This window comes from Cavia porcellus, unplaced genomic scaffold (genome assembly GCF_034190915.1).
Source record: "Cavia porcellus strain 051 isolate PalLab524CR breed Dunkin Hartley unplaced genomic scaffold, mCavPor4.1 scaffold_17, whole genome shotgun sequence".
Taxonomy (NCBI): domain Eukaryota; kingdom Metazoa; phylum Chordata; class Mammalia; order Rodentia; family Caviidae; genus Cavia; species Cavia porcellus.
Genome location: NW_026947500.1, coordinates 28,568,680 through 28,592,622, shown reverse-complemented (window position 1 = coordinate 28,592,622; position 23,943 = coordinate 28,568,680). Strand labels below are relative to the sequence as shown.

The following is a 23,943-nucleotide window of genomic DNA, read 5'->3' as shown; positions in this document are numbered from 1 at the left end:
CAAAAGATGCTAAAGGCAGGCACTCATACCTGAGTGTCACTGGCCTCCACTCTCCTCTCACTAGACTGTCCTCTGTATAGTTACACAGCCACCCCAGGGGGTGGCACTGTCAAACTCAGAGTGTGTTTTTACTCTTACTACCCATGTGAGGTTTGCAAGTACTCTGCAAACAGCAGAAGTTTTGTCATCTCCATTTGCAGAGGAAAAGCCATTGCTAAGTTACACATGACTGTAGAAGGTGAGTGGCTAGGGTATCAGCAGTGGCTGTGGGACAAACGAGCCCATTTAGTGAAATGACTGCTGTTATCTCAAGATTCTGTCAATCAAGGCTAGACTCGGCAGGGAGCAGCTCTGTCTCCTGCTTGGATGCCCATAGGTGCAGAGGACAGTCCTGAAGTCTGGATAAGTTGCACAGGCGGCTGAGCCTGTGAGTTACACCCTCCAGCTGGCAAGCCCAGGCTTCTTCCCATGGGGCATGCAGCCTCTCAAGTGTGAACAGAAACATGCACAGACCTTGGAGTCTGGGCTCAGGACTGGCCCAGAGTCAGCAGTGCCAGATTCTCATGGTCAGCAACCCAAAACCAACCTAAACACAAGGGCTGGTTGAGCAGATGTCTCATGATGGACTGACCTGCAATTCATGTTGCAAATACTGGACTTGGATCCAGAAACAAAAGAAATTGTTGATTTGTTTATTTTTGGTTCCTGAGGATTGAACCCAGAGCCTTGGCACTGAGCTATATGCCCAGCCCATTTAACTAGCCCAATTTGGAAAATTTTCAGTACAGGGACTCACTAAGTCAACTGAGCTGCCCAAGCTGGGCTTGCACTTGGAATCCATTTGTCTCAGTCTCCCAGAGTACTGGGTATCACAAGTGTGCACTACCACATCCAGCAGTTGCTGCTCTTGTAACCACAGGCAGCTCCACCTCGATGACCTTGACTTCTTTGCTGACCCCTGACCCCAATTGTATCTGCCTCCCCCACTGGATTAGGAGCTGCTTCAGGGTAAAGACCCCACATCTCTCTGGCGCCCTGTGCAAAGCCAGACACTCAGGGCTCCTTTAAGCCCTCGTGGATCCACTGAGCTCAGCATAACCACAGGTTTCCAGCACCCCATGTAGGTGTGTGACCTCCGCATCCTCCCTTTGATACAGGCTCCAGCCTCCTCCCCCAGCCCCCCTGCAGCTTCCAAATCTGGCCAGGCTGGGGAGCCGGAGCCCAGCATGTGCTGGTGGGAGGTGTCAGAGCTTCCGTGTCTCCCTGCTGGGCAGAGCAGAATCTCACTAAAGAAGCTGTGCCATCACTAATGTGGGGAAAGGTGATGAACATACCTGAACTAGCACAGCTCCCAGGAACTTGGCTCAGCAAGGAGAAAGTGGGTACAGTTAAGAGATAGGGTGCCCCCCCCCCAGCAGCACCCTGTGGTTTGACACATGTACACAGGAGCTTGTGGTCACACTGAAGGAAGGAATATCACTGAATCATGTGGGATGAGTTATGACAAGTGACCTGGACTTTGCTGGGTGCTATTGAGGTGACACAGTCCGGGGGCTGCTGCATTTTGTCACAACACCCACCTCCTCCCCCACACTGCATGTGTGGTCTCACTCACTGTGCATACTGCTTCAGCCATCAGCAGAAGCCCAGCGAGCCGTCTATGCAGGTTGAGGGCAGTGCATATGGAGAATCTGAGATGGGCACACAAGTCATGGCCTCACCGAATGGCCACTGAGAAGGCTGTGCTGATGCTGACAGCTGGCCCTCTGATTCTGCAAAGTCAACCAATTATAGCTCAAAAATATTTCTTTTTCCAATTGCAGCCATACTGAGCATGCACAGATGGTGTCTCTTGTCAGTATCCTATAAGCAGTGCAGTATGATAGCTATTTACATGCCACTTGCTTTGTGCTGGGTATTGTAATCTAGAGACCATGTAAAGTACACAGCAGGGTCTGTGTAGTTTCTGTCAAGTACTATGCTATTTTATAGAAAGACCAGAGCATCATATATGTTGGTATCTGAGGGATCCTAGAAACAGTCCCCCATAGTGATACTGATCCAGCCTCCCACAATGGGATGAGGTTCGTGTGGACAATGCATGCTGGGCATCAGGTCCTGGATCTGCCCTTACCAGCCCTGTACACTAAGGCTGATGCCTTCCAGAGTCCCAAGTCCCTTGAGAGTGATTGCTTGGACCCTGCAGGCTGGGAAGCCACTGACTCCATGTGGATTCCTAGCCTGGTCTCTAAGGAAATTCCTTGCCACGTTCAGCTTTTAGGAGTCCCCAAATGTTGCAGAGTGATTCATTTTAAATATGACACAGAACCAGCTGCAAATAAGTTCAATTTTGCTGGTTTGGGGTGTTAGTGGCATTTATGAATATTGCAGGAAAACATTTGCTCACTGAAATTCTACACAGGAGGAAGACAATCGCTCCCTTTGGTACGTGCTACCTCACTTCCTTCCTCCTGTGTCGTTTGGGCTAATGAGGGTCTGTCATGGTCTGACCTAAGCATCTTCCCCTCCAAGAAGCAAGCGTTGAAACTGTGTTTTTACAACACGCTAATTGTTTTATATTTTCCTATCTATGAAAGATCGTGGCACATAGGAGGCATTCAGTAAATGTTGGTTTCCTGCCTTTTGGACTGAAATCTTGATTTAGAGTTGCTTTTGCATTCCTGAGGAATTCTAAAATGTCTTATCCACCTCCAATATGCCCCAGCTATAGGGGATTAGGGGACTGAACTCATAGTTCACCTCCTTCTGACTGATGTTCGCTGCTACACAGTTCATTAGATCTGGGAGAAGCTCCATGGCCAAGCACGGGCAGCTGGCCTCCCTGAGCACAAAGGCAGTGTGTGTCCTGCTGCCTCTGAGCTGATTTTGCCCGCAGGCATCAGCACAGCTTCATGCAGGGTTTGTTTGGCAACGGTCATCTGGTCACCACAGCAACTCCAAGCCTCCCCGCTCAGAAATTCTAGACCTCCTGCGTGCTCTGAACTGAATGTTGTCTGGCATTTCTCAAAGGACTCACTGTTACAAAATCAAAAGAGAAGCCTGACAGAGTAGTGCACTCCTGTAATCCCAGTACTCTCAGAGGCTGAGGCAGGAGGATCATGAGTTCAAGTCCAACCTGTGTGATTTAGCAACATAACAAGACCTTGTCTCAAAATGCAACAAAGTAAAATTTAAACACCACTAAGGATGTAGCTCAGTGTAAAGGATCTAGGTTCAATCTCAAAAAAAAGCTAAAAATCAAAAAGGAGATGACACAGGAAAGAGCCAAAAGACTAGCCCCAGAGGTCTGAGGACATTTAGGTGGGTTCTTCTGAGAGTGGTCATTCTCAGCAAGGTTTTTATATCTGCACACACACAAAACCTGCCCCAGGCCTGGGTCATTGTTAACTGACCAGGTACGAGACAGCCAGGGCCTCTAAGACGCACTCCTCAGGAACCAGGTTTCATGCGGTTGTTCTCTTGTGTTTGGTCTTGATTGTTTTTTCTGTCTGTTCCTTGCCCAAGCCAAGTAAGAAAAACATCTCTTAATTCCATCCCGGGGGTGCTTGGGATAGTGCACGCCCAGCAGCTCTGCAGTCCCAGTGCCTCTGCTCTGTATCTCTCGCTTCAGTTTGCTCCTGACCTTTTGGCTCCTACATCCTCTTCCTCCTGCACCTTCTGGGGTCCCTGCAGGGTTCCTATGCAGTGCCCCAGGTGAGGGTACTGGGGCTACTCCAAGGCTCCACACGGGAGCACACTGTCAGTCACCAACCCTGTGGAACAGCGTCCTCATAAACTTATGGGCCTCAGCCCATATCATCTCTGATTGGATTAGGAATGGGGCAGGGCAGCAATGCTGTGGGTGGGGAGGACCAGCCCGCAGGCTCTCTCTCAGGCTGCCAGCAGAATTCAGGCCAGGTCACCTGTGAGTGTGAAAGTTATAGCATCATAGAACCTGGAGGCTGGAGCCCCCCCAAGCAGCCTGAGGTCACTTCTTGCTGCACTACACCAGAGGCAGGGACAGACTCCAACAAGAAAGTTGCTGTGGTCTGACAGAACACAGTCGTACAAGCATGCATGTGAAACTGCACGCAGCCTCTGTGTGTAATGCATAGATATGAAGCAGGGCTTGGGTCCCCCAGGTGCAAGGGAAGGGAATCACACCTGGACATGAAGAGCAGGAGGTGGAATCCATGTGCCTTATCAATGGCTGCCTCAAGAACCATTAGCATGGCTGGGGATTTAGCTCAGTGGCATAAGCACCTGCCTTGCAAGTGTGCAGTCGTGAGTTCAACCCCCAGTACGCGCCTCCCCCCCCAAAAAAAGAATCATTAGCACACATTTCAACCCTAAATGGAATTGCATCATGCTTTGCAAAATAATCACATAAAGGCAAACACCCTAGGGGCCAGCAGAGAGGTTAAAGCTGAGAATTATTCAGTGTTAGCTTTGAGATTTTTATCTAATTATTTAGGCTTCTTTCAAAAGCCTTTACTTACTCTAAACCTCTTTGTCAGGAGGCATCGTGTCTTCTGGGGTATTGTGTATCTTCCTGCCTCTCGCTGTAAGTCCTGCCTTTGACCTCAGAGATTTTCTAGGCCTTTCCAGTTATACCACCACACATGAAGGCAGTAGGCAGGAGTGGTTTCGACTTTCCATTCCCATTCTGTGCTTCTTGTAGCGGTTCTGTGGTTCTCCCTCATCATGGACACAGTGAACCCATTTTTTAAAAGTTTGCTAGAATTTCCTGATTGTGTCCAGTAAAATTCCTCTAGAAAATATCCACAGTGCACATCATTTTAAAAACTCATCAACATGTTATATTTATCAGTCCATGCCCCATTTAAAAGAATTACCAGGCCCCTCATAGGCATTTCACACAGAGGGATCAAATGCAGGGAAATGACTTCCAAAGCACTGAGCAGAGGGGCAGGTGATACTTCTTGGTGGTCACCACTGGAAGCCACTACAGCCCCTAGGGTTAGAGGAGCAGAAGGAAACCAGAGGGATTGCCAAGAATGTCAGAAGCATCCTCAGTATTTCCCAGTAGCTGCCCTGCCAGGGAGCAGCAGTAAGCAGCCTTGCACAGGTGAGTCCAACGGCCAGAGCCTGCCTGCTACCTGGAACGAGAGTCTAGGATATACAGCGTGCGGTCTCCATAGAGGCTAGAAGGTGGCAGAGAACCATTGTGGCACCATCCCGTGTGATGCCGTGGGGAGACAGAAAGGACATCATGACCATGACCGAGCTGGATCATCCCCACACAGCTGAGCTGCAGAGCCACTGGACCAGCCAATAACGTGGCTGAATGGTGCTCCTGCAAAGTCACTGTGAACTGCGGCCCTCATGTGCCAGGGGGATTACTACTAGTGACACATGGAGCGAGTCAATGGGACATTCTTTAAAAGTTCCCAGTAGCTTGATGTGGTGGCACATGCCTGTAATTCCAGCCCTTTGGGAGGTTGAGGCAGGAGGATCAGGAGTTTGAGGCCAACCTGGAAAACTTAGGAAGACCATGACTGAAAATCAAAAATCAAAATCCCTGGATCCACCAAGGATATGCCTTCCTTGATGTTCAAAGCACTGACATTTCTGAAGACTTTTGTGTATACTCAGACAATTCCCAGAAGTCTGCTACTGTGTGTGAGGAGAATTCAGGATCAAGCTCAGACTGTGATGAAAAGGCTTCTTGCCTCCCTCAAGTCCAGGGTGTCTTTGGAAGTTGCATGGGCAGGGGAACTGGCTGTCAGCTGCTCCCTCTTCCCAGCTGTGTTACAGGAGTACAGACACCTCCTGAGCTGGGATGACCACACCCAGCCCTAAAATTCCCAAACCGAACAGAAATTCCCAGCAGATCGACAGTGGTGAAAAATAGTGGGCTCTGAGGCCCTGCACCTACAGCTGTGTCCTTGGAAAATAGATGCTCACACTTGTAAGCCTCTTTGACCTCAGGTCCCACTCTCCCATAGGAGCCCACCTGCCCTTCTGCCCACAAATATCTCCAACTCAACCCAAGGGGGCATTGTGCATTGAGAGCTGAGCTTCTGGCAGGTGCCCAGAGTGTGTGCCCAGAGAGGCTCTCAGTCATTGAGGAAACCCCATACACACCCTCCCTCACTCCTATAGGTGCAAAATCAAGAAATGGAACTCCATGAAGGATGTTGGTCTCTTCCAGAAAGGAAGAGCAGGACAAACCAAGAAGCCGTTGTCAGCAGGGAAGGACTCAAAAGTCCTAGACCTCTGATAAGAAAAGGAGGGGACACGGAGGAGACACCCTGGCTGCTGGGTAGTGCTGCAACCTGGGCTTAGGTGTGGAAGAGGGAGGCCTGGGCTCCCGTGGTTCTAGGAAGAAAGCAAAGTTTGGAGATTCAGATCTTTTCTCCAAAGAGAAGAATTCCAAATCCTGGGGCTGTCTGTCTGCCCCTCCCCACATCATGTACTTGTACATGCATGAGTGTGTGCATGTGCATGCCTATGCATCTGTCCATGTACGTCCATGTACCTGAGTGTGTGTGTTTGTTTTATGTGTATGCATGAGAGTGCATGTGCCTGTGTGCATGTGTATATGTGTGTGTCCATGCACACAGATCAAGAGCATGTGGTCAGTCCTGCATAGGGAAAGGAGGAGGGCCCCGGCTGAGGGCTGTGACTGCCTTCACCTTCTCCATCCCTTATGCCACAAAAGCTCGGTGGCACCTGCTCCATGGATGTGGGGGGTGGACAGAGCTCTGCTGCTGTGTTACCCCATACCTGAGCCTTCCCCAGCAGAGCCTCCTCAAGGTACCTTCTGCTCGCCTGTCAAGGGTCCTCCCTGGGTAATCTGGCAGTTTGCTTTTGGACTGATGGAGTCAACGGGCCCTAGAGTTTTGGTAATAATCGTAAAGTCCCATGATCAATGCATTGGGTGGGGATGGAGGGTTCAAACCCATGTGGCTGTGACCAAAATGTGCAAAACACCAGGCAAATTCTTGGCTGTCTCTAGAGGCATCCATGAGTGAATACGTGATGATCCGATTTCACTGCCCCAGCCCATAGCCCTAGCCAATAACGCCTCTGTCACATCCACTTTGTGGCGCAGGCCCTCCAACAGCAATGGCGGGGCACTTTGCACAGCACTTTACAGTTTACATGGCCACCAGTGTCCAGGATGAGTGTTCACAGCATCCAGCATGGATCCAACCCTAGCCTCTGGGTCTCAGGGTCCTGCAGCAGGACCTTTTACCAGTGGGGAAGCTGAGTCCCACAGTAGTAGAGAAACTCACTAGTGGTCCTGAATGAATTCAGAGGTAGCTTTTTCCAAAGCCTCAGCTCAGGGCCGATGCCCTGTGGCCCTCGCAGCCAGCCTGCCTAACTTGGGGATAAAGATAGAGACTTTGTCCTATGAGCATCAGGAAGTTCTTCACGTGCCGGCAGCAGGTAGGGCATCTCCAAGGACACAGGCAGGCCTTGGAGCTGTGCACTGAGAATGGTGAGATCCGTGCCCCTCGAGACAGGCACTAGGGGAAGGGAGGGCAGAGCTCCCGTGGAAACCCTCGCTATTTTTACTCCTGTCTCTCCGACTTCTGCCTCCCACTGAAATCTCAGTCAGCAGCAGCAGCAGCAGCAGCCGCCCCTGGGCCCCTGGCATGCCAGGCACAGGCTATTTTTATGACCCTCCAATTTGCCCATAGATCATGTCAAACCACAACTAGCAGGAAGGGGCTGCTGAGACCCAGGAACCCCCTGAAGAGGGAAGGCCTGCTGCCTCCACGGGGCGCAGCAGCAGACAGGATTAGGGAATGGCTCAGGATCCACCTGGCCACCATTTAGAGACCATGTTTTCCAAGAGTGAAGCTCACTTCCACTCCCATCCACATCACCATCACTGAGGTCAGTACTGAGGTATGAGGCGTGGGTGGAGGACACAGAGCTGGGCCAAAAGAAACCAGTCCAGTCCTGGGTCCAGTCTTACGAGGCTGTGTGACTTTGAGTAAAGTTTTTTTACCTCTCTGAACCCAGTTTACATCTGTGAATCTTTTTCAGACAATCTAGTCCCACCAAGTGGGTTAATAAGAAGCAAGGGAGGAAATTGTACCGGTCTCTGCCTTATTCCCACATGGCCTGGTCATTGCCCAGCAGAGATATGGAGCAGTTTTACATGTTGTGTACATGAAGTGAATGCAAGACCAGAGCAAATCTAAGCTTTCTTGTACACTAGGTGCCCTTCTTTAATTCATTTTATATCTATAACATTACTTTAGCATCCACTCTTGTAGATAATCCACTTTTATCCCAGCTGACAAATAGTTGGGAACACACTCAAGGTCATAGAGCCGGCAAATGGCCAAGCTGAGGTGACTCTGGGCTGTCACTGTCCCCCTCCTGCCTCTCCAGGGTAGAATAACTCTTCCTGAGCATCCCAAGCCCTTCCCACCCAATTCCTAACTGATAGAAAAACCTTCCTCTCAGAAAGCTGGGGCTCTTGTCTAAGGCCACACAGTAAGCTCATGGCAGCCATTAGAAAAAAGGAGAAGAACGACAAATGACAGAAAGGAAGGAAAGCTCCTGGCCTGGCCTTCTGGGCCACCTCCCTCCCCTGAGGATGCACAATGGGGATGCAGTGCGAATGCTGGAAGCCCTCTTTCTGAAGGGGGTCAGCTTAGCCCCAGCCCTGGTCCTGATTGCCACGATCTAAAAACTGAATCGCAGCATGTCTGGATTTCCCCCAAATCCCTCCTGCTGCCTGAAGTCCCAGGCTCCTCGAGGGAGTTGCTGCCTGGCAGCAGGATAGCATGTACCTTTGGCAAGGACCCTTTATACTGAGAAACCATGCCTGTCCCTTGGCACTGGCTCAATGGGGCTGTGTGGCCAAATGGACTTCGTTACCACACTCTGCACTTCACAAAAAAAAGAGAAAAACTGCTAAGCCAGAGAACGCTGAGCGTCACAAAACAAGAAAGCAATTACTTGGAACAAGGACAGCGACAGCCCATAAGTGACACCTCTGCCCTGTGCTAATAGTGGGTTGAATCATTTTCCTCTCCCGCTAATGGCATGCGTAATTGCACCGGTTTTTCAGGCGTCCTTCACCCGTACTTATTTAGACTAGTGACTGATGCGTTGCCATGGAAACCGGCACTAGGGGGAAAAAAAGTCCCTGGTACAGTGGGAAGTGGAAGGATGCGGGCTCCAATCTGGAGCTTACAACTTGTGTCAAAGAACCGAATTTTCAGCCGATCCCAATTTTCGGTCTCCAAAAGTCAAATTTGTGAACCTCCCCGTGGATTAAATTCTCTGGAATCATCTTTCTTCTTCCTCTGGTTTATTATTTTTTTTCTCTTCTCCTTCAATTCTGACCCCCGGAGGGCTGCAACTTTTCTTCCTGTTGGATTAACAGACAATAGTCCATGAGGCCCGCCCCAGGGATTCGGTCTCCGCATGGACCCAGAGGAGCTGCGGGACCAGCCTGAGTGACATGGTCACACCCAGGTTAGGAACGATGGCTGAAAACTCGCGGTTCAAGAAGAAAGTTCATTTTGGAGGTACGGTGCCACCTCCCCAGCCTGCCCAGGGTTGGCATGCTGAGCCTTTGTTCTTTGCCAGAGCAGCAGGGACTATAGAATCTCGGAAGTCGGGCAGTGCTGCCGGCACTCGGTGAGATGGGTGGCGTGCTGTGTAGGCGATCGCTTTGCACTTTGTGTGTCTTAGAATCACGGTGCTTTTGGTTGCTGGGTTCCTCGAGGCTATTGTTTCCATAATGGCTTTCCCTTCCCTTCTGCTTTAGAGGAAAATAAAGGTAGCTGGGCAGATCATCCTGGAGGATACTGGCATCTCATTTGCTGTTAGAATCCCCAGGGTCCTGTTTGTATTCTCCTGGGTCCCTTTGAGCGGCTGGTGGGTTTTGAAGATAAACTGGAACATCTATTCCTAGTAAGCGCTATGGTTAGCCGTGAAGGGGGTTGAGTGCATTGTGAGGTGTGAGGACCAAGGTGTCAGTGGCTTGGGATTCCTATGTGCTCTTGTACCTGGCAGACTGCATGGGACATTCCTTTTAGCCCGAAGCAGGGTGAGCCCTCCTAACCTGTGCAGCCTGCCCACCTCCAAGACAGCATGGCCAGTGTGATTTTTCCTTGCTATTGTTTTTGAGTCGAGTGGACTGCTTCAGTATAGTAACAGTGAAGACCAAAAAAACACCAGATGCATTTTCAGATTGCTCTCCTTTGATCAACTTCCACAGTAGGTTTTCACCAGCTGCTCCCTCCTGCACAAAAGCAGAGGCCAGGAGGAGGCTTGGTGACCAGGTCAGATAGGCAGCACCTCACTCCCAGTTGTGACTCTAAGGAATGCAAAGAGAAGTGTGAGCTGTGAATTCCCAAGACTTTGGTGACCCCAGTCTTAACTCCCACCAGCTGGACCTCAATCCCTACAACCCTGGGGTCTTTTCATGTGGCAAATCTTTGGGGGTGTCAGACCTCTGGACAGGAGCTGTGGGTTATCAGTGGCTTGCAGGGGAAGGAGAAACAGTCAGGTCACTGGGCTGTGTTACCACCAATGAGACCTCCCTATTCCTCCCAAGACACTCACCTTGATGGGGGGGGTGTGAATCCCATTATCCCAAGCCCTGGAGTGTCCCAGTCTGAACGGCAACCTGCAGTGCCCCAGCCCAACCTATAAGCCTGGGCGGCTGCTTTGTGCTCAACAGGTCTTTCTTCTCCGTGTCCTAGTTCCCAAGCCTCAGCTGCCAGTGTCCTTAAAAAAGATTTAAAAAGCTAAAAAGAATTCTCCCGCCCCCAGTTGTGTTCATAGATTTACACGCAGGCTCTGCTCCGCACACCTGAATGCCCCCAGACACTGCACCCCACCTGGCCACCTCTCTAAGGGGTGCTGATGCCTGCCTGGTGGAGGGACTGATGGACAGGAAGATGCTTGACTCCATCCCCAGACCCACAGACAGGGTGCTAATGATCATTGGTTTCATTGGTATTATAGGGTGGGGACCATGCACTGGGATTGCAAAAGGAAGATCAATCCAGATGACCAGTGAAGCAGAGAGGTCCCCTCTGCTCCCTTCTGGCTTGATGGGACAGAAGAGTCCTTTGGAGACCTGTCACAGACCTTTGTGTAAATGTCCCTCCTTCCTTATCACTTTAGCCCTGGGGTGCGTCAGATCCCTGCCAGCCCTCGTCACCATGCATCCCTCTGGATAGAGAGAGAAGAAAGAACTATTCTGGAAAATGGGAGGCTGCCTTGGCGTGGACACTCCCAGCCGGGCTAATCAGCACTGTACAGCTTGAGCCCCAATTCATCCGTTTACTGTCACTTCCACTTACACTGCTGGTGTGGCTGGATGTATTTGGGTATGCAGGCTTCCGCTGAACCTCCAGGGTGGATTTTTTTAAATCCTAATTACTATAGAGTAGAAAGCAACTCATTGACAGCCAACAGCTTTATTCATTTGTCCAACCAATTTGGGACTGCAGTAATTGGGATGTGTTGCCAGGAACAGAGCTCAGCCTCCCTCCAATAGTGTCCCCTGCTTTGCTTGGCCAAAGAGCAACAGGAAAGACAGAGAAACAGAGCTCCAGGCAGCCTTCGCCATGCGCCCCGGTACCCCAGGAGGGAGGTGTCCACCATCCTTGCTCACAGAGGGACTGGGGAGACAGGAGGGTGGCCCTGGAAGCCGTGTGACCCTGCAGAGCTCAGCTCATTTCCAGATGAACAGTGTCTTTGTATGACTTTGCCCAAGGCTGTGAATCCAGGCTGTTCCTGTTCCCCAGAGGCAAGGTTTGAATCCCAGGTCTGAAAGTCCTGTACCAGGTAACCTTGGAAATGATCGAATCCATTGGTCTTTCTCATGGGTAGGACAGACTCCTCTCTTGGGGTTGGGGTCACTGTGTGAGTTCAGCAGAACTGTGAAGGAGGTGACCTGAGTGCCAGTTCTGTTGCTTGGTAATCATGTAACCTTGGAATGTCATTTCTGTGCCTCAGTTTCCTCCTCTTTGTGGTTATTGTAAAGATGGTGCTGTCTGATGAGCTCCTGGTGCTAAATGGGAGGGAGAGTGGTTTTGCAGTCACAGAAAAGCCACTGCTGAAAATCACAGGGCCTGGTACCTCACCCCACAGGTCAGGGGCCAACAATGCCAGCAGGGTAGGCACAAAGGCCCCCCAGTGGCTCCACTTCTATCCTCCTCCCTTGTTCTCAGCATGCCCAGCGTGGCACCGCAGCTGCTAAGCTCATTCACACCCATGATGGGGAAGAGGAGGGGACGTGGGAAGGGAGCCCCGCCCCCAGACAACTGCTCTCATTTCATTGGCCAGGACCAGGGTGCTTGCCACTTTTGGGGGACCCTGAGAGACTGAATGTGAGGCTTCCCAGATCCTGTAGTAGAGGGGAGACAGTGCTTAGAGGTGGCTGCTGAGTGAACTAACATGGAGTTTGTTACAGCAGAGAGAGTTTGGCACAGAGCAGGGTGTGAGTTCTGACTTCCCAGTGCTGAGGCAGTAAAGGGCAGTGGTTAAGGCCTGAGCATGAGAGCTGTCACTCAGCTGGCACCGTGGAGATGACACCGTGCTGTCTGGTCAGGTTGCCAAGGCATTAGAGCCCATGTGTTTGCACTTAGGATGGCATGTGTGGTGAGCGATGATGGATGACAGATAGTGACAGACCCAAACCACGATAGTGATGGATACCTGTCACTGTTACAGACCCCCCTTTCCACCTGGTATCACCTCCCTCCCTGTCCTCTTCCCCAACCTTTGCTTGAGGGTATGAGGATGAAGTCCAGACAGCATGTTGCCCACTCTGCTGAGGTCCCTGACTTGCAGAGGGCATCTCTGTGGGAACCAAATGCAGACATGGCAATTGCATCACCAGATAGGAAGCCAGGGAGCATCCCAGGGGCTGAGCTAGGGGTCATACCACTTGTTCTCATGAGAACTAACTCAGGGTCCCAAGAGAACCACCCTGTGACCCACGACTCATCCACAGTGGGCTCCACCTCCCAGAGGTCTCCGGACCACACAGGGACCACACCTGCAGCACAGGAACCCTTGGGCAACATTCCACATCCAGCCTGTCATGGGAAGGCCACCCCTTGCTTCCTGTGGGTCCTCAGGATGATTGTGACCCTCTCTGGACCAGTTCCGGGTCTAGGCCTGGAATGGACCATGTAGCTCACTGGTGTGGGCACCCACCTCTCCTATGCTTTGGGACATGAGGCTGGCGCTTTGAGGGCTCCAGCTGGTCCATTCCCATGGGGTTCCATAAGGAGAGGCTGCAGCTGCTTCATACAGTGACAGTCAGCACAGACACTGTCCCTTAAGTCAGTGATGCAAATCATTTTCCTTCCTAAGGTATTTGCTGTCATCTTACAGTACAACCAACAATCTCCTTGGGCAACTGAGAAAAAAATAACTGTGCTCGTAGTGCCCTGCTCCCACAGTGAGTCCTGTTTATTAGGGCAGGGGAAACAGCCTGGCATGCGGCATCTCCCTCTGTTCTCTGGGCTTTGGAGTCCATATACGTGGCTCTCACATGCTTCTCCAGTGTTTGGGACTCTTAACAAACCCTTTTCCCCACATACACCCATGCCCACCCTGAGGCTGAGTTCTCTCAGTGAAAGAGGAGCCATCTCCTGGGGCTGCCAAGCAGGATGAGACACAGAGATCTGCCACCAGGGCCTTGATCCCATGGCACCAGGAGGAGATGGAATCTCAGAACTCCTGCGTCCCCCCACCCCAGGCTTCACCACAGTGGCAGTGTCAGAATTTGAACTTAGTTTCATCTTGTATCTGCAGGCATGGAAATGTGTTTCCTAGAAACCATTGTTTTGTCACCTGGGTAATTTCTGACCTGCAGTGACTGAAATCAGTCTCAGAGCCAGGCTTATCCCCCGCACTGTGCTGCAGAGATGTCCCAACCCTGGGGCATAGCCGTGGGCGTAAGGATGTTCACATCTGATACTCAGAACCCATGGACGTGTTACCCTTGGACAACCAAGGTCACAGATGGACCTTGACCTTAATCCATTGACTAAGGAGCCTTTATGGTGGGAGATGATTCTGGACTGGGGTGGCAGCATCTCACTGTAACCCCAAAGACCCTTCAAAGTGGAAGAGACAAGCGTGAAATTCAGAGTCACAGTGACGGGATGTGAGAAGAACTCAAAGACCACTGCTGGCTCTGACGTTGGGGAAGGGGCCAGGGTCAGCAAGATCCTTTGGAGAAAGGAAGAAGTGGATTCTCTGCTGGAGACTGCAGAAGGGAAGGTGGTGGCTTAGCTGTGCTGTGGCTTTAGAAGACCTGAGTCATACCTGTGTCCTATGGAACTGAGAAGGGACACACCGTGTGGCTTTAGGCCACCAAGCCTGCAATGACTTACCATCGCAGCTACAGCAGAGCGGTCCATCCTTCATTGCTAGGTCATCAGCGTGGCCTAGAGTCTACCTCTGCTCTGACCACAGAATCCTCCTTTTTCCAGCTGTCCTTCCTCATCAGTGTTAGGAGGCCAGAAGGTGCTTGATAAGTGACCCAATTTAGTGAGGGATTGTATGATGCCTCCCTACTGGTTGATGGTTAGTGTTGAATGTGTTTCTGTCAAATCAGAGTCTTGTACCCTTTCTTGAGTGATTCCGGGAGCTGACCACACCCTCACTTACCCTCCAGAACAGAGAACATAGCCTGTAGAGCCAGACCTCTGTCTGGAGTCTGGGCATTGGCTCCAAGCTCAGTGCCCTCTGCCCGCCAGCCTCTGGCCCCACTCGGGCAATAGACAGCCTGCAGACTGCAGTGTGCCCTTGCTAACCAGGTGACTTAATGAGAGCAATCTCTGTCAACCCCGCTTTCCAGCACCTGGCTGGCATCTCCTGGCAACCCCATCTCTGCATTTCTCCAATGTGCAAGGAGTCTAGCAGCATGTTTGGTTTTAAAAAAGAAAAGCTATTGTTACTTTGCATGTCCATCAGTCATTCTGTCCCCCATGTGGCTCTGATCCTACCTGTGGCCTGTCAGCCTGCATGAACGGTGTCTGATTTGAAGCCCTTGAGAATGCAGGGTTGTATGGAGAGAGTTGTGTGAATAGCGCTAGGGACTGATTGTCAATAAAAAGAAGTAAATTTGAGACATAGCTTGAGTGAAAAAAAAAAGAAACTCCAGGATATTATTATACATGATTCTCAGAGCATCTAGAGTAATGGAACCCCATCTTTATGGCAGGTAAATCAAGGCCACCTGGCCTGGAAGCATTTCATCATCATTGGAAGTTATGTGTGTGGTCAAACCCTAGGTGTCACTGCCTCACCCTGGAAGCATCTGGGCCCCTGTGTCCCAGGTCCTCCATCTGTGCTTTGCAACTGCTCTTTCATGGACGGGAACCTAGAACCTAGAAGCATCAGCTGCCTAGAGCTTTAACAGCGGCTCTTACTGAGGACTAGACTGCCCCCTCAAGGCATTTGGAGATATGTACCCTGCTGCTTGATTGTCATCGTATACACCAATAGTATCCCTTGGAATCTGCTGGGGGTCAGTTCTGGGACAGCCCCTCCCACAAATACCACAGTGCATGATGCTCAAATACCTGCTGTAGGTGCCGTAGACTTGCACACAAGCTCTGCACATTCTCCCACGTGCTTGGCTAGCCCAGTGTACACGCTGTGTGAATAGTCGTTGTGCTGTATTGCTAAGGAAATAATGACAGTGAAAAACAACTGTACCTCGTCAGTACAGACACACGTTTTTCCAAGTATTTTCCACCCAAGGGAACATCCTGGCAGGAAGATGGTATTGTTTTGGTAGCAAGAAATATAGTCACGTGAGCCAATTAAGTGACAAAATGTACCACCTTCTTAGGATGCTGGGGCCTTTCCTTGCCACCAAGGGCGGAACACAGCCGATCTCCTGTGGTTCTGCAAAGAGGGTCGCCCTACCTCACGTCCATCTGGACCTTTGGCCCCCTCTTTCTACTCAGCCCCAGTCAGCTGTCCACTCACTGCTGCCCATAGTGACAGCATCCACACCTAAGTTGAGACAGCCTTGGTTCAGATGGGAAGCAGAGACCATCCCCTCCTGCTCAGACCACTAGGAGAGGGTCTGATGGGCCAGGCTTGCAATAGACTGTCTCTTGGTCCAGTTAGCTCTGATCAGAACATCATGTGGTCCAGAAATAGCCAGAGAGAGGGTTCCTTTTTGCTGGGAACAGGGGACATTTGCCATAAAGATAAAGGTGAGTTCCTGGGGCAGGTGCTATTGACCCCCATTACAGACAAGAAAACTGAGACTCAGCAGGAGGTGACTTCCTGCCCATCTCAGCTGCTAACAAAGCCAAAGTTGGGTTTATCTTGCCTGAAAATCAGTGGTTCTGTGTCCTTCCCTGCCTCTCTCTGTCTACCAGCATCTATATTGAGCAAAGGGACTATTCCAGAACTGTGGCTTAGGTGTGAAGGGCACAATGTGCCCCCCACCTCCCGCTGGGCCTCCCCACGTGTCCTTGTAAATTAATCTGGCTTTCCAGAGTGTTAGGAAATCTCTCTGAGAAAACCCCTCTCCATGTTTCTTTTTCCAGAAAGGCCTACTCCAGGACCCCAGGCCTTTGTGGCTTTGGGGACACTGTCCTGGCTCCCTCTCACCATGCCATACACAACCCCCACACACACCCCGTGCTCAGTGTATAGGGCTATTTTAAATGCTGACAGGCAGAAGCTTGTCAGGCAATCTGTCATTGCCTTCCACGAGTCCCAGGAGGTATACGAAATGGGATTTCTAGGTTTGGTTCCCCCCCACACACACACACACACTTACATTGTAGATTCTTGTAGGCCATACTCGACGTGGAGCTTTCAGGGAACATTGGCTTAAATAGTGCCACGTGGGATCCCCACCCTCACAGTTACCCTCTGGGTGAGCTGCACTGGGAGAGTATGTGAATTGAGGGTGGGGTGCCTGGAGTCCTTTGGCCCAGGTGTCCTGCTTTGCAGTTGAGAAATGGAGGCCCGAGGCACAGTGGGGAGGCCCCCACGTGGTCACCGCCTTACCAGCACTGGCAGTGAGCTGCTGGGTTTGCAGACAGGGCTGTTCCCACCACTCTGCAGTCCTGGGTAGGTGCTGAGTTAGCCTTCTGTGTCATGTGTTTGGTATAGCACAGTAGGACTGAGGAGGTGACCCCGAGGCCTTCATGCATTGACTCTGCTGCACCCTGCTGTGCTGCAGGAACTGGGGATCTGAACTGAGGAAAGAATATCCCAGGCAGAGCCCAGCAGGGACAGAGTCCCTGAGGTACAGATCAACTCATCAATGGAGTATGGCCACTGAGGCAGGGAGGGGACAGAATGGGAGGGTGCACGACCAGGCTGGTCACAAAGCTTCACCTGGTTGGTTTGTGTTGTTATAAAGCTCATTCTCTCTGCTGCACGGAGAGTGGATCTTTGAGGGGAGGGACAGACATGGAAGCCAGAGACTGGAAGTGTCTGTATCAGCCCATGCAGGGGATGGCAGTCACTCAGACTAGAGTGACGGTCACGGTGAGGCTCCACGCTGTGTGACATGTGGCCAGCACTGCTGAGGGCCTTCAATGTGGAGCACTCACCCCAGCACTGGCTGAGGAGGTGGCCTGCTCGGAAATTTGGTCATCACTTCAAGAAATTTCTGCATAGTCCTGGATTTGGGGTGTGCAGGTGTATGATCAGAGCACTCTGGGAGGCTGAAGCAGGAAGACTGAAAATTTGAACATAGCCCGGGAAACTTAGGGAGACCCTGTCTCAAATTTTAAAAACAGCTGAGGATGTAGCTCTGTGCAAAGGCCCTAGGTTTAATCCCCAGTACGGGGCGGGGGTGAGGGGTGCTCTACCTGATTAAGGAAGTGGACACATCAATAGTCCGTCTTGGTTGTTAGCCTGTCTGTCTCTTTTATGATCAGCAGAGGGACCTCCTTTGAGTCCCAGAAGGGTGCGCACGCTGTGCCGAGTTCTAAACGTGTTTAATGGGCATGTTCCTATGGTCTATTCGGTGACTTTCTGTTTTCCTCTTAGCAAGTGTGGCTGTTTTCCCCGATGCGGGGCCCACTCAGTCCCTGGCTTGACGTCGTCTGCCCTTCCGTCCTCTTCCCTTCTGCACTTGCCAGCGACTCTTTGGGCTGCTGCTGACAGAAACCCAGCTCTGCTAGACTTGAGCAAAACACAGCATCCTGGCCCAGGAAGCCAGGCTACTGGACAAATAGCCCCATGGCCTCCGTAGGCAAAACTCAGGGCTTTTGGTGTCAGGGCCCCTGTGCCTGCACCCCCTGGCTCTTGACTTGTCTGCTGCAGGGCACTGGCTGCACTGGGGGACTCATTCTCTCCCCGTGTTAAAGGGTGATCCTTCTGTGTCACAAGCTGTGTCTTCCACCCTGTGCCAAAAAGGAAGCAGAACCACCTTTCTCTGCCTTGAGACTTTAGAGCATCTCAGAAAAAAGGCGGGGCACCCTCCCAGGGAACGTCAGGGTCCTAGAGCAGCCAGTGCAATGCCCTCCTGGCCTGGGCCACACTGCTGTGTTCCTGGGCATAGGTCAGCCTGCTGCAGCCCGGTCAGGACTGCTACATCATAAAGGGAAGCCACCGATTCCCCAGCAGAGGGATGTGGCACAAAATTCATATGGGTCACATCCAGGAGCCCAGTGTGGCCAATTATATACATAACTGTGTCTCTCTAAGATCTTGCATGTAAACAATAGAAAGCTAAATCATCTAAGGCCAAAGAGGACTCCGAATCTGCATATGTGGTAAGTCTGGCTCAGCACTGGCCAGGGTCCACCATGGCACCCATCCCTCTCAGGGTCCCCATCATTCCTCAGCTCCTGTGCTGTCTAGATTGCAGGTATCATCTTGGGCAACCTGGCTGACTTCCGTGACCTCAGCGGTGGGATCATGGGAGCAGAACAGTGCCCACTATGCTGTAAGGGACAGTCTCACCAGCCTTCCCACCAACCACTTTCGCCCAGGGCTGGGTGACCTTGCCCGTTTGCATGGTAGAACTGGGAAAGGACTGGTTCCCAGAGCACAGTGATTACATGCCCACCTTTCTGAGTGGGACTCAGCAGCATGCCTGGCCCCGCCTCCTGTCTTTTTAGGAAAGAGGACATGGTGGGGGCCACAGTGACCTGGAAATTGACAGATCGCAGGCTCAGCTGAGCCACAGCCTCTCTGAAGGCCTAATAAGCAGAACTAGTCCTCCTGCCTATCAAAGTCACAGGGAGGCTGGAGAGCGCTCTGCCTTCCTCCTGCCTCCCCTGTGCCTGCTCCTTGGGAATTTTGTTTGTATCTTGCATTTGCATCCGTGGGAACCAGCAGGAGATGCCCAGAAGTCACCTGCAACCCACAGTACGCAGCAGCCCTCCGACAGCCAGCAGCAGCCAAGCCTGGACACGTTGTGATCTGTCCACCATCATCTTGGAGAGGGATTCTGAGATCTTCCCAGCCCACCCCTCTTCCCAGATCAGCAACTGAGACCAGAGCCGGGCCACACACCTGTAATCCTAGTGCTCTAGGATTGAGATAGAAGAGTCAAAAGTTGTTCCCCAGCCTGGACAGTTTAATAGCTTAGTCAGACCCTGTCTCAAAATTAAAAAAAAAAAAATAGGGCTAGGAATATAGCTGTGCAAAGGCCCTGGGTTCAATTGCCAGTAACACACACAACGATAATATAACGATAATGATAATAATAAAAAGCCAGGTAAGTGCAGGTCCACAGGACATGCAGGTTGGGGTAGCCACCTGAGTTTAGGGAGGTTACTCCTGGCAGTACCACTCCCTCTGCACCCCAGTGAAGTCTGCGCTGTGGACAGGCTCTGCGCTTTCTGGCTAGGTGACCTTGGGTACTCGCTTAACCTCTCTGAGCCTCACCTCCTCACCTGTCAAGCTGGGGCAGTAGTAACTGCACTGAGCTCAGGCAGCGGAGGCACTCAGAGGACATACGGCTCCTGAGGAATGTTCCAGAACTGTTACACTGTTGGTTATACCCGTGCATGCTGTCGAAGCATGATGTCCTGGTTGGAAACCCAGCTGCCGCTGCTGAGTGGTACGACTCTGAGGGACCTGTGAGAGGTGAAGGCTCATGTCTGAGGTGCGGCCCCAGGACAGCAAAGCCAGGGACACAGCACTTTCCCTGCACCACGGAGCTGCTCCTCCTGGGGCTCACCCTCACCCTCACAGGGATAGCTGAGAGCAGGGGCTATGCCCACTCACAGGTGAGGAGATGAGGGTGCACAGCCAGTCCAGCCTCAGCCCCACGGCCCCTTGACCTCACACTCTGCTCATCTGGGAGACACCTTTGCTGCTGGGTATTGTGTGGGAACCAAATGAGGGGAGAGACTTGATTTTAGGGAAACAGGAGGTCAATTAGCCAGGTGTTCACCATTGAGAAGTGTTCTAAAAAGTGCTGCGGTGGGCGTGATGGTGACTGTGACAAAGCTGGAAATGTTAGGGACTGGGGATTTAGCTCAGCGGCATAAGCACCTGCCTTGCAAGCAGGCGGTCGTAAGTTCGATCCCCAGTACTGGTCACTGTGGTAGTGGTGTGTTATGCTGACTGTGAGGGTGTTGATGATGGTGGCCATGGTGATGATGTCAGTGACAGTGATGGTGGCTATGGTGATGGTGGTGGTCATGATAGTGGTCATGGTAGTGCAGTGATGGACAGAGCTGTGACTGCATATGGAAGCCAGAATAGTGGGAAGGTTTTCACAAGGCAACCAGAGATATATTTTCCAAAATTTCCCTTTGTCTTGTAAAGGAAGACTAATTGTTCTTTATGTCCTCACTAAATCAAATTTAAAACTTTATCATCTTTGTGTTGGTTTACAGTCTCTACCCACACTGCTTAAATTGTATTGGTCCATAAAAACCCATCACTTAGGAACTCCCAGCTTCCTGACTCAGCATGGAAATCATTCCCTTTCCAAATGTCTTTTGCCTCTGATAAACACACGCACAAACATATGCACCTGTGTGTTCCACTATACCCTATCCTGTCTGCCCCTGGGCTCTGGGCCATCTGGCCCATTGAGAGACCTGACCCGGTCAGCTCTCAGTGCCCAGCAGTTTCCTAGACAACAAGCACAGAGCTGCCATGTGGGCATCTGAGCTCCAGAGGCAATTAAGAGTAATACTAGCAATTAACAGCCATGTGGTCCTTCACTGGCTTTGTAAGCCACTCTGCTTAACCCCACAAAGAGGTTCAAGTCTCATTTGTCCCTCCAGGGCCTGGCACATTGGTGGCCCCTACACAGATGTCCTAGGGCTAGCCTGGCAATTGTATGGCCAACCATGTTTTTCCTCCAGCTATCTGACTTAGCCCAAGAAGGTGAATGTACTGGGCTCCTTCCTTACCCATCGTGGCACCCTGAGATTTATCACTGGAGGTCCCCTCCCAACATTTCCTCTGGGGACAGGGTGAGACTTTTAGGGACCTAGTGAATGATGGCTGCAATGGGCCACTTCCACATGAGTGCACCCAGGAAGGCATACCTGCCCACGCCTGGTCCAGATGCTAAGAATAGGGAAAGGGTTCACCACTTGCCTGGACTAGTGCATGCTCTGGTGACCACTCAGTGTTCTCTGCTTACTCAGATGAGGGGTAGAGGGTTGTTTTGGTCTCCTGTGCAATGGGCCCTTTAGTCCAGGTCAGCAAGCCTTGACTGCATGTCTTCTCAGAATTATGCAGCAGATCTGTTAGTCTGTTTTCTGTCACTGTAAGTAAATACCACAGGCAAGATAATTCATGAACAATAAAGGTTTATTCAGCTCACAGTTCTGGAGATTCAAGATCAAGAAGCTGCATCTGGTAAAGATCTCCTTGCTAATGGGAACTCTGCAGTATCTCAAGGTGGTGCAGGACATCACGTGATGAGAGAGCAAGTATGCCAGCTCAGGTCTCCTTGTTTTTATTAAGTCATCTGTCCCATCACTGGGGCCTTACCCTCATTGACCTCATCTAATCAGAACAGCCTCCCACAGGCACCTCCTACAGGTGCCATCAACCTGTGACTGTGGGGATTGAATTTCACTGAGTTGTGGAGGAGACACATACCCAGATCAGAGGAAAATAAGGTTAAGTCCCACCCTATGGCAGTGCGAACAGCACAGGAGCATGGGGAGCCTGTCCCAAGCACCAGGTCACTTTGGTCTGGGAGACAGGAGATGAGCTGTGGCATCCATGTGCCTGCCAGGGTACTGATCCTGACCCTACCAGGGCACATGGCTCTGTCTTCATGGCCCCAGCTATTGCCATACATAAAATGGATCCAGTTGTGTCACCTCCCTTTACGTGCCAGATGGCCACAGATCAGATGTGGAGGAAGGCCACTGTGTTAAAACAGAGATGAGAACACATCCGGGTGTGAAAGGCCTGAGCAGACAGACAGCACATTATCTATTTTTAAGTCAATGATCAAACAATTTGTACCTCCGTGTGCTCCTCGGTATACAATGCAACAAAATGACTGTACTATTGGCAATTTCACTTTGGGCAGCTATTTACTGTATAACGAATTACATTTCTTAAAAATTTAAATTACTTGTTTTGTTTGTGAAGTGTCACTGCTTTTGACTGGCTTTGGAGAAAGACATTTCAGTAATTGTCAAAGCATTTTTGTTGAAGACCTTCATGCTGTGTTACTTCAATACCAGTGCAAGTAGCAGCTGATTAGTGATGTCGTGTATACAGGCAGGTGTTTAAAATAGTCATATGCATTAAGTTTGGAGTTACATGAGATGGTTAGGGTAACCCAAGTCCCAAGCCAGGCAGCATTGATGCAGTGGCAGTGCAAAGAGGTCACAGTACAGTGTGAGTACCCTGCCCTGGGTAGGCATGGCAGTTAAATGACAGGGTACGCAAGTAGTGCTGACGTCAGGCCTGATAACACAGAAGTGCTTAATAACTTTCAGCAATAGTGGTGACAATGAAGATGACACGGCTGATGAAGAACTCGTAAGTGTGTCATCATCAGGGAAGTGACTCGCAAGGCATGGAGAGGCAGGTGGGAGTTACTTCCAGAGGACTCCAGTAGCCCTGCCTGTTAGTCAAAGCAAGGTTAACTGCTGTAATAGAAATCCAAAATGCAGTCCTACACCAGTAGGCGGTTAACTCTCACTCACGGAACCACCTGAGGCCTTTTGATTCTAATCACAGGCCCCTCCAAACCTCCCAGCCTGAGTTTTGTGCTAGTAGAAACAGGAAAGGAGGAAGAAGAGCTCCTATAAGAGCCTGGGCTTGAACACACTCCCCCACCCCTAAACACATACCCCTTCCTACTCACATCCCATTGGTAGAAACTAGTCACCTGACCACACCCTGGTGCAAGGGTAGCTGGGAAATGCAGTCCTGGGCTCACTATCAGCCTCTTTCAGCCCCAGTGGCAACTCTGCACTTCATAGGGAGGAAGCTACCTCTTACCTTAGCTACCTCTGGTCATGAAAAGAGCCAAGCCTTTCCCAGTGGACTTGTGTTCACCTTTGAACTGCAAATGTGTGTTTTGGGCTTCCAGTGAGAATCGCATTTACCTTGGAACACAGGATAGAAGAGACCAACAACAGAGAGGCTTACAGGAATTAAAATGTGATTTCAAGCCATGTTCCTGAAACCAGTAGCTTTCTGAAATTTCTGCAGGACTTAGGAAGGAGATGGTGTGGGAAATTTTATTTGAGAAGAAAATATCTAAACTATGTATTGTGAGCCGCTATATTTTTCCTGTTTGTGTTGTCCCCTCCTCCAGCCCTGAGCTATCTATTAAATCTAATTACATCGCTCATATTATCTCCCATGAAATTTACATCTAAATCTGCTGAGTAAGGGCAGCAAGCAGAGGATTTAATTAGGAAAGTTAATCATGTTTGCTTACTGCCTTTTTTTTTTAAGGTTAGGAGAAAGCAACTGTTATCTGGGAAATAATAATAAATGTATTTTCTTCCTCAAACACACTCATCTGCAGGTTCTCAGTTT

The 23,943-nt window shown here is 50.8% G+C and overlaps 1 protein-coding gene across 5 annotated transcripts in view; it reads left to right on the top strand.

Moving 5' to 3' along the window:
• Shank2 (SH3 and multiple ankyrin repeat domains 2) overlaps window positions 1-23,943 on the top strand; it is a 503,818-nt gene that overhangs the window by 298,552 nt on the left and 181,323 nt on the right. The gene's annotated exons all lie outside the window — the stretch shown is intronic.